This window comes from Onthophagus taurus, chromosome 4 (genome assembly GCF_036711975.1).
Source record: "Onthophagus taurus isolate NC chromosome 4, IU_Otau_3.0, whole genome shotgun sequence".
Classification (NCBI taxonomy): domain Eukaryota; kingdom Metazoa; phylum Arthropoda; class Insecta; order Coleoptera; family Scarabaeidae; genus Onthophagus; species Onthophagus taurus.
The window spans coordinates 1,106,568-1,117,266 of NC_091969.1; positions in this window are offsets into that span (position 1 = coordinate 1,106,568).

The window sequence follows — 10,699 nt, forward strand, 5'->3', positions numbered from 1 at the left end:
GTAGCAAATTGTACCCGTAACGTAATGGTCTCTAACATTTTTGCTCCCAGATGCATCAGTGTGGAGAATTTTTCAGGAATGTGTAAAATAGAAGAGTGTTGAAAAAAAACGGTATCCGGAGCATAATACAGAAAAACTTGTACTACAAAAGTTGTAGCAAATTGTACCCTTAACGTAATGGTCTAACATTTTTGCTCCCAGATGCATCAATATCGAGAATTTTTCAAGAATGTGTAAAATAGAAGAGTGTTGAAAAAAAACGGTATCCGGAGCATAATACAGAAAAACTTGTACTACAAAAATTGTAGCAAATTGTACCCTTAACGTAATGGTCTGTAACATTTTTGCTCCCAGATGCATCAATATCGAGAATTTTTCAAGAATGTGTAAAATAGAAGAGTGTTGAAAAAAAACGGTATCCGGAGCATAATACAGAAAAACTTGTACTACAAAAATTGTAGCAAATTGTACCCGTAACGTAATGGTCTCTAACATTTTTGCTCCCAGATCCATCAGTATGGAGAATTTTTCAGGAATGTGTAAAATAGAAGAGTGTTGAAAAAAAACGATATCCGGAGCATAATACAGAAAAACTTTTACTACAAAAATTGTAGCAAATTATACCCTTAAGGTAATGGTCTCTAACATTTTTGCTCCCAGATGCATCAATATCGAGAATTTTTCAAGAATGTGTAAAGTAGAAGAGTGTTGAAAAAAAACGGTATCTGGAGCATAATACAGAAAAACTTGTACTACAAAAATTGTAGCAAATTGTACCCTTAACGTAATGGTCTGTAACATTTCTGCTCCCAGATGCATCAATATCGAGAATTTTTCAAGAATGTGTAAAATAGAAGAGTGTTGAAAAAAAACGGTATCCGGAGCATAATACAGAAAAACTTGTACTACAAAAATTGTAGCAAATTGTACCCGTAACGTAATGGTCTGTAACATTTTTGCTCCCAGATGCATCAGTGTGGAGAATTTTTCAAGAATGTGTAAAATAGAAGAGTGTTGAAAAAAAACGGTATCCGGAGCATAATACAGAAAAACTTGTACTATAAAAATTGTTGCAAATTGTACCCTTAACGTAATGGTCTGTAACATTTTTGCTCCCAGATGCATCAATATCGAGAATTTTTCAAGAATGTGTAAAATAGAAGAGTGTTGAAAAAAAACGGTATCCGGAGCATAATACAGAAAAACTTGTACTACAAAAATTGTAGCAAATTGTACCCGTAACGTAATGGTCTCTAACATTTTTGCTCCCAGATGCATCAGTGTGGAGAATTTTTCAAGAATGTGTAAAATAGAAGAGTGTTGAAAAAAAACGGTATCCGGAGCATAATACAGAAAAACTTTTACTACAAAAATTGTGGCAAATTGTACACTTAACGTGATGGTCTGTAACATTTTTGCTCCCAGATGCATCAATATCGAGAATTTTTCAAGAATGTGTAAAATAGAAGAGTGTTGAAAAAAAAACGGTATCCGGAGCATAATACAGAAAAACTTGTACTACAAAAATTGTAGCAAATTGTACCCGTAACGTAATGGTCTCTAACATTTTTGCTCCCAGATGCATCAGTGTGGAGAATTTTTCAAGAATGTGTAAAATAGAAGAGTGTTGAAAAAAAACGGTATCCGGAGCATAATACAGAAAAACTTTTACTACAAAAATTGTGGCAAATTGTACACTTAACGTGATGGTCTGTAACATTTTTGCTCCCAGATGCATCAATATCGAGAATTTTTCAAGAATGTGTAAAATAGAAGAGTGTTGAAAAAAAAACGGTATCCGGAGCATAATACAGAAAAACTTGTACTACAAAAATTGTAGCAAATTGTACACTTAACGTAATGGTCTCTAACATTTTTGCTCCCAGATGCATAAGTGTGGAGAATTTTTCAAGAATGTGTAAAATAGAAGAGTGTTGAAAAAAAACGATATCCGGAGCATAATACAGAAAAACTTTTACTGATAAAATTGTAGCAAATTGTACCCGTAACGTAATGGTCTCTAACATTTTTGCTCCCAGATGCATCAGTGTGGAGAATTTTTCAAGAATGTGTAAAATAGAAGAGTGTTGAAAAAAAACGGTATCCGGAGCATAATACAGAAAAACTTGTAGTACAAAAATTGTAGCAAATTGTACCCTTAACGTAATGGTCTGTAACATTTTTGCTCCCAGAAGCATCAATATCGAGAATTTTTCAAGAATATGTAAAATAGAAGAGTGTTGAAAAAAAACGGTATCCGGAGCATAATACAGAAAAACTTGTACTACAAATATTGTAGCAAATTGTACCCGTAACGTAATGGTCTCTAACATTTTTGCTCCCAGATGCATCAGTGTGGAGAATTTTTCATGAATGTGTAAAATAGAAGAGTGTTGAAAAAAAACGGTATCCGGAGCATAATACAGAAAAACTTGTACTACAAAAATTGTAGCAAATTGTACCCGTAACGTAATCGTCTCTAACATTTTTGCTCCCAGATGCATCAGTGTGGAGAATTTTTCAAAAATGTGTAAAATAGAAGAGTGTTGAAAAAAAACGGTATCCGGAGCATAATACAGAAAAACTTGTACTACAAAAATTGTAGCAAATTGTACCCGTAACGTAATGGTCTGTAACATTTTTGCTCCCAGATGCATCAATATCGAGAATTTTTCAAGAATGTGTAAAATAGAAGAGTGTTGAAAAAAAACGGTATCCGGAGCATAATACAGAAAAACTTGTACTACAAAAATTGTAGCAAATTGTACCCTTAACGTAATGGTCTGTAACATTTTTGCTCCCAGATGCATCAGTGTGGAGAATTTTTCAAGAATGTGTAAAATAGAAGAGTGTTGAAAAAAAACGATATCCGGAGCATAATACAGAAAAACTTTTACTACAAAAATTGTAGCAAATTGTACCCTTAAGGTAATGGTCTGTAACATTTTTGCTCCCAGATGCATCAATATCGAGAATTTTTCAAGAATGTGTAAAATAGAAGAGTGTTGAAAAAAAACGGTATCCGGAGCATAATACAGAAAAACTTGTACTACAAAAATTGTAGCAAATTGTACCCTTAACGTAATGGTCTGTAACATTTCTGCTCCCAGATGCATCAATATCGAGAATTTTTCAAGAATGTGTAAAATAGAAGAGTGTTGAAAAAAAACGGTATCCGGAGCATTATACAGAAAAACTTGTACTACAAAAATTGTAGCAAATTGTACCCGTAACGTAATGGTCTCTAACATTTTTGCTCCCAGATGCATCAGTGTGGAGAATTTTTCAGGAATGTGTAAAATAGAAGAGTGTTGAAAAAAAACGGTATCCGGAGCATAATACAGAAAAACTTGTACTACAAAAGTTGTAGCAAATTGTACCCTTAACGTAATGGTCTAACATTTTTGCTCCCAGATGCATCAATATCGAGAATTTTTCAAGAATGTGTAAAATAGAAGAGTGTTGAAAAAAAACGGTATCCGGAGCATAATACAGAAAAACTTGTACTACAAAAATTGTAGCAAATTGTACCCTTAACGTAATGGTCTGTAACATTTTTGCTCCCAGATGCATCAATATCGAGAATTTTTCAAGAATGTGTAAAATAGAAGAGTGTTGAAAAAAAACGGTATCCGGAGCATAATACAGAAAAACTTGTACTACAAAAATTGTAGCAAATTGTACCCGTAACGTAATGGTCTCTAACATTTTTGCTCCCAGATCCATCAGTATGGAGAATTTTTCAGGAATGTGTAAAATAGAAGAGTGTTGAAAAAAAACGATATCCGGAGCATAATACAGAAAAACTTTTACTACAAAAATTGTAGCAAATTATACCCTTAAGGTAATGGTCTCTAACATTTTTGCTCCCAGATGCATCAATATCGAGAATTTTTCAAGAATGTGTAAAGTAGAAGAGTGTTGAAAAAAAACGGTATCTGGAGCATAATACAGAAAAACTTGTACTACAAAAATTGTAGCAAATTGTACCCTTAACGTAATGGTCTGTAACATTTCTGCTCCCAGATGCATCAATATCGAGAATTTTTCAAGAATGTGTAAAATAGAAGAGTGTTGAAAAAAAACGGTATCCGGAGCATAATACAGAAAAACTTGTACTACAAAAATTGTAGCAAATTGTACCCGTAACGTAATGGTCTGTAACATTTTTGCTCCCAGATGCATCAGTGTGGAGAATTTTTCAAGAATATGTAAAATAGAAGAGTGTTGAAAAAAAACGGTATCCGGAGCATAATACAGAAAAACTTGTACTACAAAAATTGTAGCAAATTGTACCCTTAACGTAATGGTCTGTAACATTTCTGCTCCCAGATGCATCAATATCGAGAATTTTTCAAGAATGTGTAAAATAGAAGAGTGTTGAAAAAAAACGGTATCCGGAGCATAATACAGAAAAACTTGTACTACAAAAATTGTAGCAAATTGTACCCGTAACGTAATGGTCTCTAACATTTTTGCTCCCAGATGCATCAGTGTGGAGAATTTTTCAGGAATGTGTAAAATAGAAGAGTGTTGAAAAAAAACGGTATCCGGAGCATAATACAGAAAAACTTGTACTACAAAAGTTGTAGCAAATTGTACCCTTAACGTAATGGTCTGTAACATTTTTGCTCCCAGATGCATCAAAATCGAGAATTTTTCAAGAATGTGTAAAATAGAAGAGTGTTGAAAAAAAACGGTATCCGGAGCATAATACAGAAAAACTTGTACTACAAAAATTGTAGCAAATTGTACCCTTAACGTAATGGTCTGTAACATTTTTGCTCCCAGATGCATCAATATCGAGAATTTTTCAAGAATGTGTAAAATAGAAGAGTGTTGAAAAAAAACGGTATCCGGAGCATAATACAGAAAAACTTGTACTACAAAAATTGTAGCAAATTGTACCCGTAACGTAATGGTCTCTAACATTTTCGCTCCCAGATCCATCAGTATGGAGAATTTTTCAGGAATGTGTAAAATAGAAGAGTGTTGAAAAAAAACGATATCCGGAGCATAATACAGAAAAACTTTTACTACAAAAATTGTAGCAAATTGTACCCTTAAGGTAATGGTCTGTAACATTTTTGCTCCCAGATGCATCAATATCGAGAATTTTTCAAGAATGTGTAAAGTAGAAGAGTGTTGAAAAAAAACGGTATCCGGAGCATAATACAGAAAAACTTGTACTACAAAAATTGTAGCAAATTGTACCCTTAACGTAATGGTCTGTAACATTTCTGCTCCCAGATGCATCAATATCGAGAATTTTTCAAGAATGTGTAAAATAGAAGAGTGTTGAAAAAAAACGGTATCCGGAGCATAATACAGAAAAACTTGTACTACAAAAATTGTAGCAAATTGTACCCGTAACGTAATGGTCTGTAGCATTTTTGCTCCCAGATGCATCAGTGTGGAGAATTTTTCAAGAATGTGTAAAATAGAAGAGTGTTGAAAAAAAACGGTATCCGGAGCATAATACAGAAAAACTTTTACTACAAAAATTGTAGCAAATTGTACCCTTAAGGTAATGGTCTGTAACATTTTTGCTCCCAGATGCATCAATATCGAGAATTTTTCAAGAATGTGTAAAATAGAAGAGTGTTGAAAAAAAACGGTATCCGGAGCATAATACAGAAAAACTTGCACTACAAAAATTGTAGCAAATTGTACCCTTAACGTAATGGTCTGTAACATTTCTGCTCCCAGATGCATCAATATCGAGAATTTTTCAAGAATGTGTAAAATAGAAGAGTGTTGAAAAAAAACGGTATCCGGAGCATAATACAGAAAAACTTGTACTACAAAAATTGTAGCAAATTGTACCCGTAACGTAATGGTCTCTAACATTTTTGCTCCCAGATGCATCAGTGTGGAGAATTTTTCAGGAATGTGTAAAATAGAAGAGTGTTGAAAAAAAACGGTATCCGGAGCATAATACAGAAAAACTTGTACTACAAAAGTTGTAGCAAATTGTACCCTTAACGTAATGGTCTAACATTTTTGCTCCCAGATGCATCAATATCGAGAATTTTTCAAGAATGTGTAAAATAGAAGAGTGTTGAAAAAAAACGGTATCCGGAGCATAATACAGAAAAACTTGTACTACAAAAATTGTAGCAAATTGTACCCTTAACGTAATGGTCTGTAACATTTTTGCTCCCAGATGCATCAATATCGAGAATTTTTCAAGAATGTGTAAAATAGAAGAGTGTTGAAAAAAAACGGTATCCGGAGCATAATACAGAAAAACTTGTACTACAAAAATTGTAGCAAATTGTACCCGTAACGTAATGGTCTCTAACATTTTTGCTCCCAGATCCATCAGTATGGAGAATTTTTCAGGAATGTGTAAAATAGAAGAGTGTTGAAAAAAAACGATATCCGGAGCATAATACAGAAAAACTTTTACTACAAAAATTGTAGCAAATTATACCCTTAAGGTAATGGTCTCTAACATTTTTGCTCCCAGATGCATCAATATCGAGAATTTTTCAAGAATGTGTAAAGTAGAAGAGTGTTGAAAAAAAACGGTATCTGGAGCATAATACAGAAAAACTTGTACTACAAAAATTGTAGCAAATTGTACCCTTAACGTAATGGTCTGTAACATTTCTGCTCCCAGATGCATCAATATCGAGAATTTTTCAAGAATGTGTAAAATAGAAGAGTGTTGAAAAAAAACGGTATCCGGAGCATAATACAGAAAAACTTGTACTACAAAAATTGTAGCAAATTGTACCCGTAACGTAATGGTCTGTAACATTTTTGCTCCCAGATGCATCAGTGTGGAGAATTTTTCAAGAATATGTAAAATAGAAGAGTGTTGAAAAAAAACGGTATCCGGAGCATAATACAGAAAAACTTGTACTACAAAAATTGTAGCAAATTGTACCCTTAACGTAATGGTCTGTAACATTTCTGCTCCCAGATGCATCAATATCGAGAATTTTTCAAGAATGTGTAAAATAGAAGAGTGTTGAAAAAAAACGGTATCCGGAGCATAATACAGAAAAACTTGTACTACAAAAATTGTAGCAAATTGTACCCGTAACGTAATGGTCTCTAACATTTTTGCTCCCAGATGCATCAGTGTGGAGAATTTTTCAGGAATGTGTAAAATAGAAGAGTGTTGAAAAAAAACGGTATCCGGAGCATAATACAGAAAAACTTGTACTACAAAAGTTGTAGCAAATTGTACCCTTAACGTAATGGTCTGTAACATTTTTGCTCCCAGATGCATCAAAATCGAGAATTTTTCAAGAATGTGTAAAATAGAAGAGTGTTGAAAAAAAACGGTATCCGGAGCATAATACAGAAAAACTTGTACTACAAAAATTGTAGCAAATTGTACCCTTAACGTAATGGTCTGTAACATTTTTGCTCCCAGATGCATCAATATCGAGAATTTTTCAAGAATGTGTAAAATAGAAGAGTGTTGAAAAAAAACGGTATCCGGAGCATAATACAGAAAAACTTGTACTACAAAAATTGTAGCAAATTGTACCCGTAACGTAATGGTCTCTAACATTTTCGCTCCCAGATCCATCAGTATGGAGAATTTTTCAGGAATGTGTAAAATAGAAGAGTGTTGAAAAAAAACGATATCCGGAGCATAATACAGAAAAACTTTTACTACAAAAATTGTAGCAAATTGTACCCTTAAGGTAATGGTCTGTAACATTTTTGCTCCCAGATGCATCAATATCGAGAATTTTTCAAGAATGTGTAAAGTAGAAGAGTGTTGAAAAAAAACGGTATCCGGAGCATAATACAGAAAAACTTGTACTACAAAAATTGTAGCAAATTGTACCCTTAACGTAATGGTCTGTAACATTTCTGCTCCCAGATGCATCAATATCGAGAATTTTTCAAGAATGTGTAAAATAGAAGAGTGTTGAAAAAAAACGGTATCCGGAGCATAATACAGAAAAACTTGTACTACAAAAATTGTAGCAAATTGTACCCGTAACGTAATGGTCTGTAGCATTTTTGCTCCCAGATGCATCAGTGTGGAGAATTTTTCAAGAATGTGTAAAATAGAAGAGTGTTGAAAAAAAACGGTATCCGGAGCATAATACAGAAAAACTTTTACTACAAAAATTGTAGCAAATTGTACCCTTAAGGTAATGGTCTGTAACATTTTTGCTCCCAGATGCATCAATATCGAGAATTTTTCAAGAATGTGTAAAATAGAAGAGTGTTGAAAAAAAACGGTATCCGGAGCATAATACAGAAAAACTTGCACTACAAAAATTGTAGCAAATTGTACCCTTAACGTAATGGTCTGTAACATTTCTGCTCCCAGATGCATCAATATCGAGAATTTTTCAAGAATGTGTAAAATAGAAGAGTGTTGAAAAAAAACGGTATCCGGAGCATAATACAGAAAAACTTGTACTACAAAAATTGTAGCAAATTGTACCCGTAACGTAATGGTCTCTAACATTTTTGCTCCCAGATGCATCAGTGTGGAGAATTTTTCAGGAATGTGTAAAATAGAAGAGTGTTGAAAAAAAACGGTATCCGGAGCATAATACAGAAAAACTTGTACTACAAAAGTTGTAGCAAATTGTACCCTTAACGTAATGGTCTGTAACATTTTTGCTCCCAGATGCATCAATATCGAGAATTTTTCAAGAATGTGTAAAATAGAAGAGTGTTGAAAAAAAACGGTATCCGGAGCATAATACAGAAAAACTTGTACTACAAAAATTGTAGCAAATTGTACCCGTAACGTAATGGTCTCTAACATTTTTGCTCCCAGATCCATCAGTATGGAGAATTTTTCAGGAATGTGTAAAATAGAAGAGTGTTGAAAAAAAACGATATCCGGAGCATAATACAGAAAAACTTTTACTACAAAAATTGTAGCAAATTGTACCCTTAAGGTAATGGTCTGTAACATTTTTGCTCCCAGATGCATCAATATCGAGAATTTTTCAAGAATGTGTAAAGTAGAAGAGTGTTGAAAAAAAACGGTATCCGGAGCATAATACAGAAAAACTTGTACTACAAAAATTGTAGCAAATTGTACCCTTAACGTAATGGTCTGTAACATTTCTGCTCCCAGATGCATCAATATCGAGAATTTTTCAAGAATGTGTAAAATAGAAGAGTGTTGAAAAAAAACGGTATCCGGAGCATAATACAGAAAAACTTTTACTACAAAAATTGTAGCAAATTGTACCCTTAAGGTAATGGTCTGTAACATTTTTGCTCCCAGATGCATCAATATCGAGAATTTTTCAAGAATGTGTAAAATAGAAGAGTGTTGAAAAAAAACGGTATCCGGAGCATAATACAGAAAAACTTGTACTACAAAAATTGTAGCAAATTGTACCCTTAACGTAATGGTCTGTAACATTTCTGCTCCCAGATGCATCAATATCGAGAATTTTTCAAGAATGTGTAAAATAGAAGAGTGTTGAAAAAAAACGGTATCCGGAGCATAATACAGAAAAACTTGTACTACAAAAATTGTAGCAAATTGTACCCGTAACGTAATGGTCTCTAACATTTTTGCTCCCAGATGCATCAGTGTGGAGAATTTTTCAGGAATGTGTAAAATAGAAGAGTGTTGAAAAAAAACGGTATCCGGAGCATAATACAGAAAAACTTGTACTACAAAAGTTGTAGCAAATTGTACCCTTAACGTAATGGTCTGTAACATTTCTGCTCCCAGATGCATCAATATCGAGAATTTTTCAAGAATGTGTAAAATAGAAGAGTGTTGAAAAAAAACGGTATCCGGAGCATAATACAGAAAAACTTGTACTACAAAAATTGTAGCAAATTGTACCCTTAACGTAATGGTCTGTAACATTTTTGCTCCCAGATGCATCAATATCGAGAATTTTTCAAGAATGTGTAAAATAGAAGAGTGTTGAAAAAAAACGGTATCCGGAGCATAATACAGAAAAACTTGTACTACAAAAATTGTAGCAAATTGTACCCGTAACGTAATGGTCTCTAACATTTTTGCTCCCAGATCCATCAGTATGGAGAATTTTTCAGGAATGTGTAAAATAGAAGAGTGTTGAAAAAAAACGATATCCGGAGCATAATACAGAAAAACTTTTACTACAAAAATTGTAGCAAATTATACCCTTAAGGTAATGGTCTGTAACATTTTTGCTCCCAGATGCATCAATATCGAGAATTTTTCAAGAATGTGTAAAGTAGAAGAGTGTTGAAAAAAAACGGTATCTGGAGCATAATACAGAAAAACTTGTACTACAAAAATTGTAGCAAATTGTACCCTTAACGTAATGGTCTGTAACATTTCTGCTCCCAGATGCATCAATATCGAGAATTTTTCAAGAATGTGTAAAATAGAAGAGTGTTGAAAAAAAACGGTATCCGGAGCATAATACAGAAAAACTTGTACTACAAAAATTGTAGCAAATTGTACCCGTAACGTAATGGTCTGTAACATTTTTGCTCCCAGATGCATCAGTGTGGAGAATTTTTCAAGAATATGTAAAATAGAAGAGTGTTGAAAAAAAACGGTATCCGGAGCATAATACAGAAAAACTTGTACTACAAAAATTGTAGCAAATTGTACCCTTAAGGTAATGGTCTGTAACATTTCTGCTCCCAGATGCATCAATATCGAGAATTTTTCAAGAATGTGTAAAATAGAAGAGTGTTGAAAAAAAACGGTATCCGGAGCATAATACAGAAAAACTTGTACTAC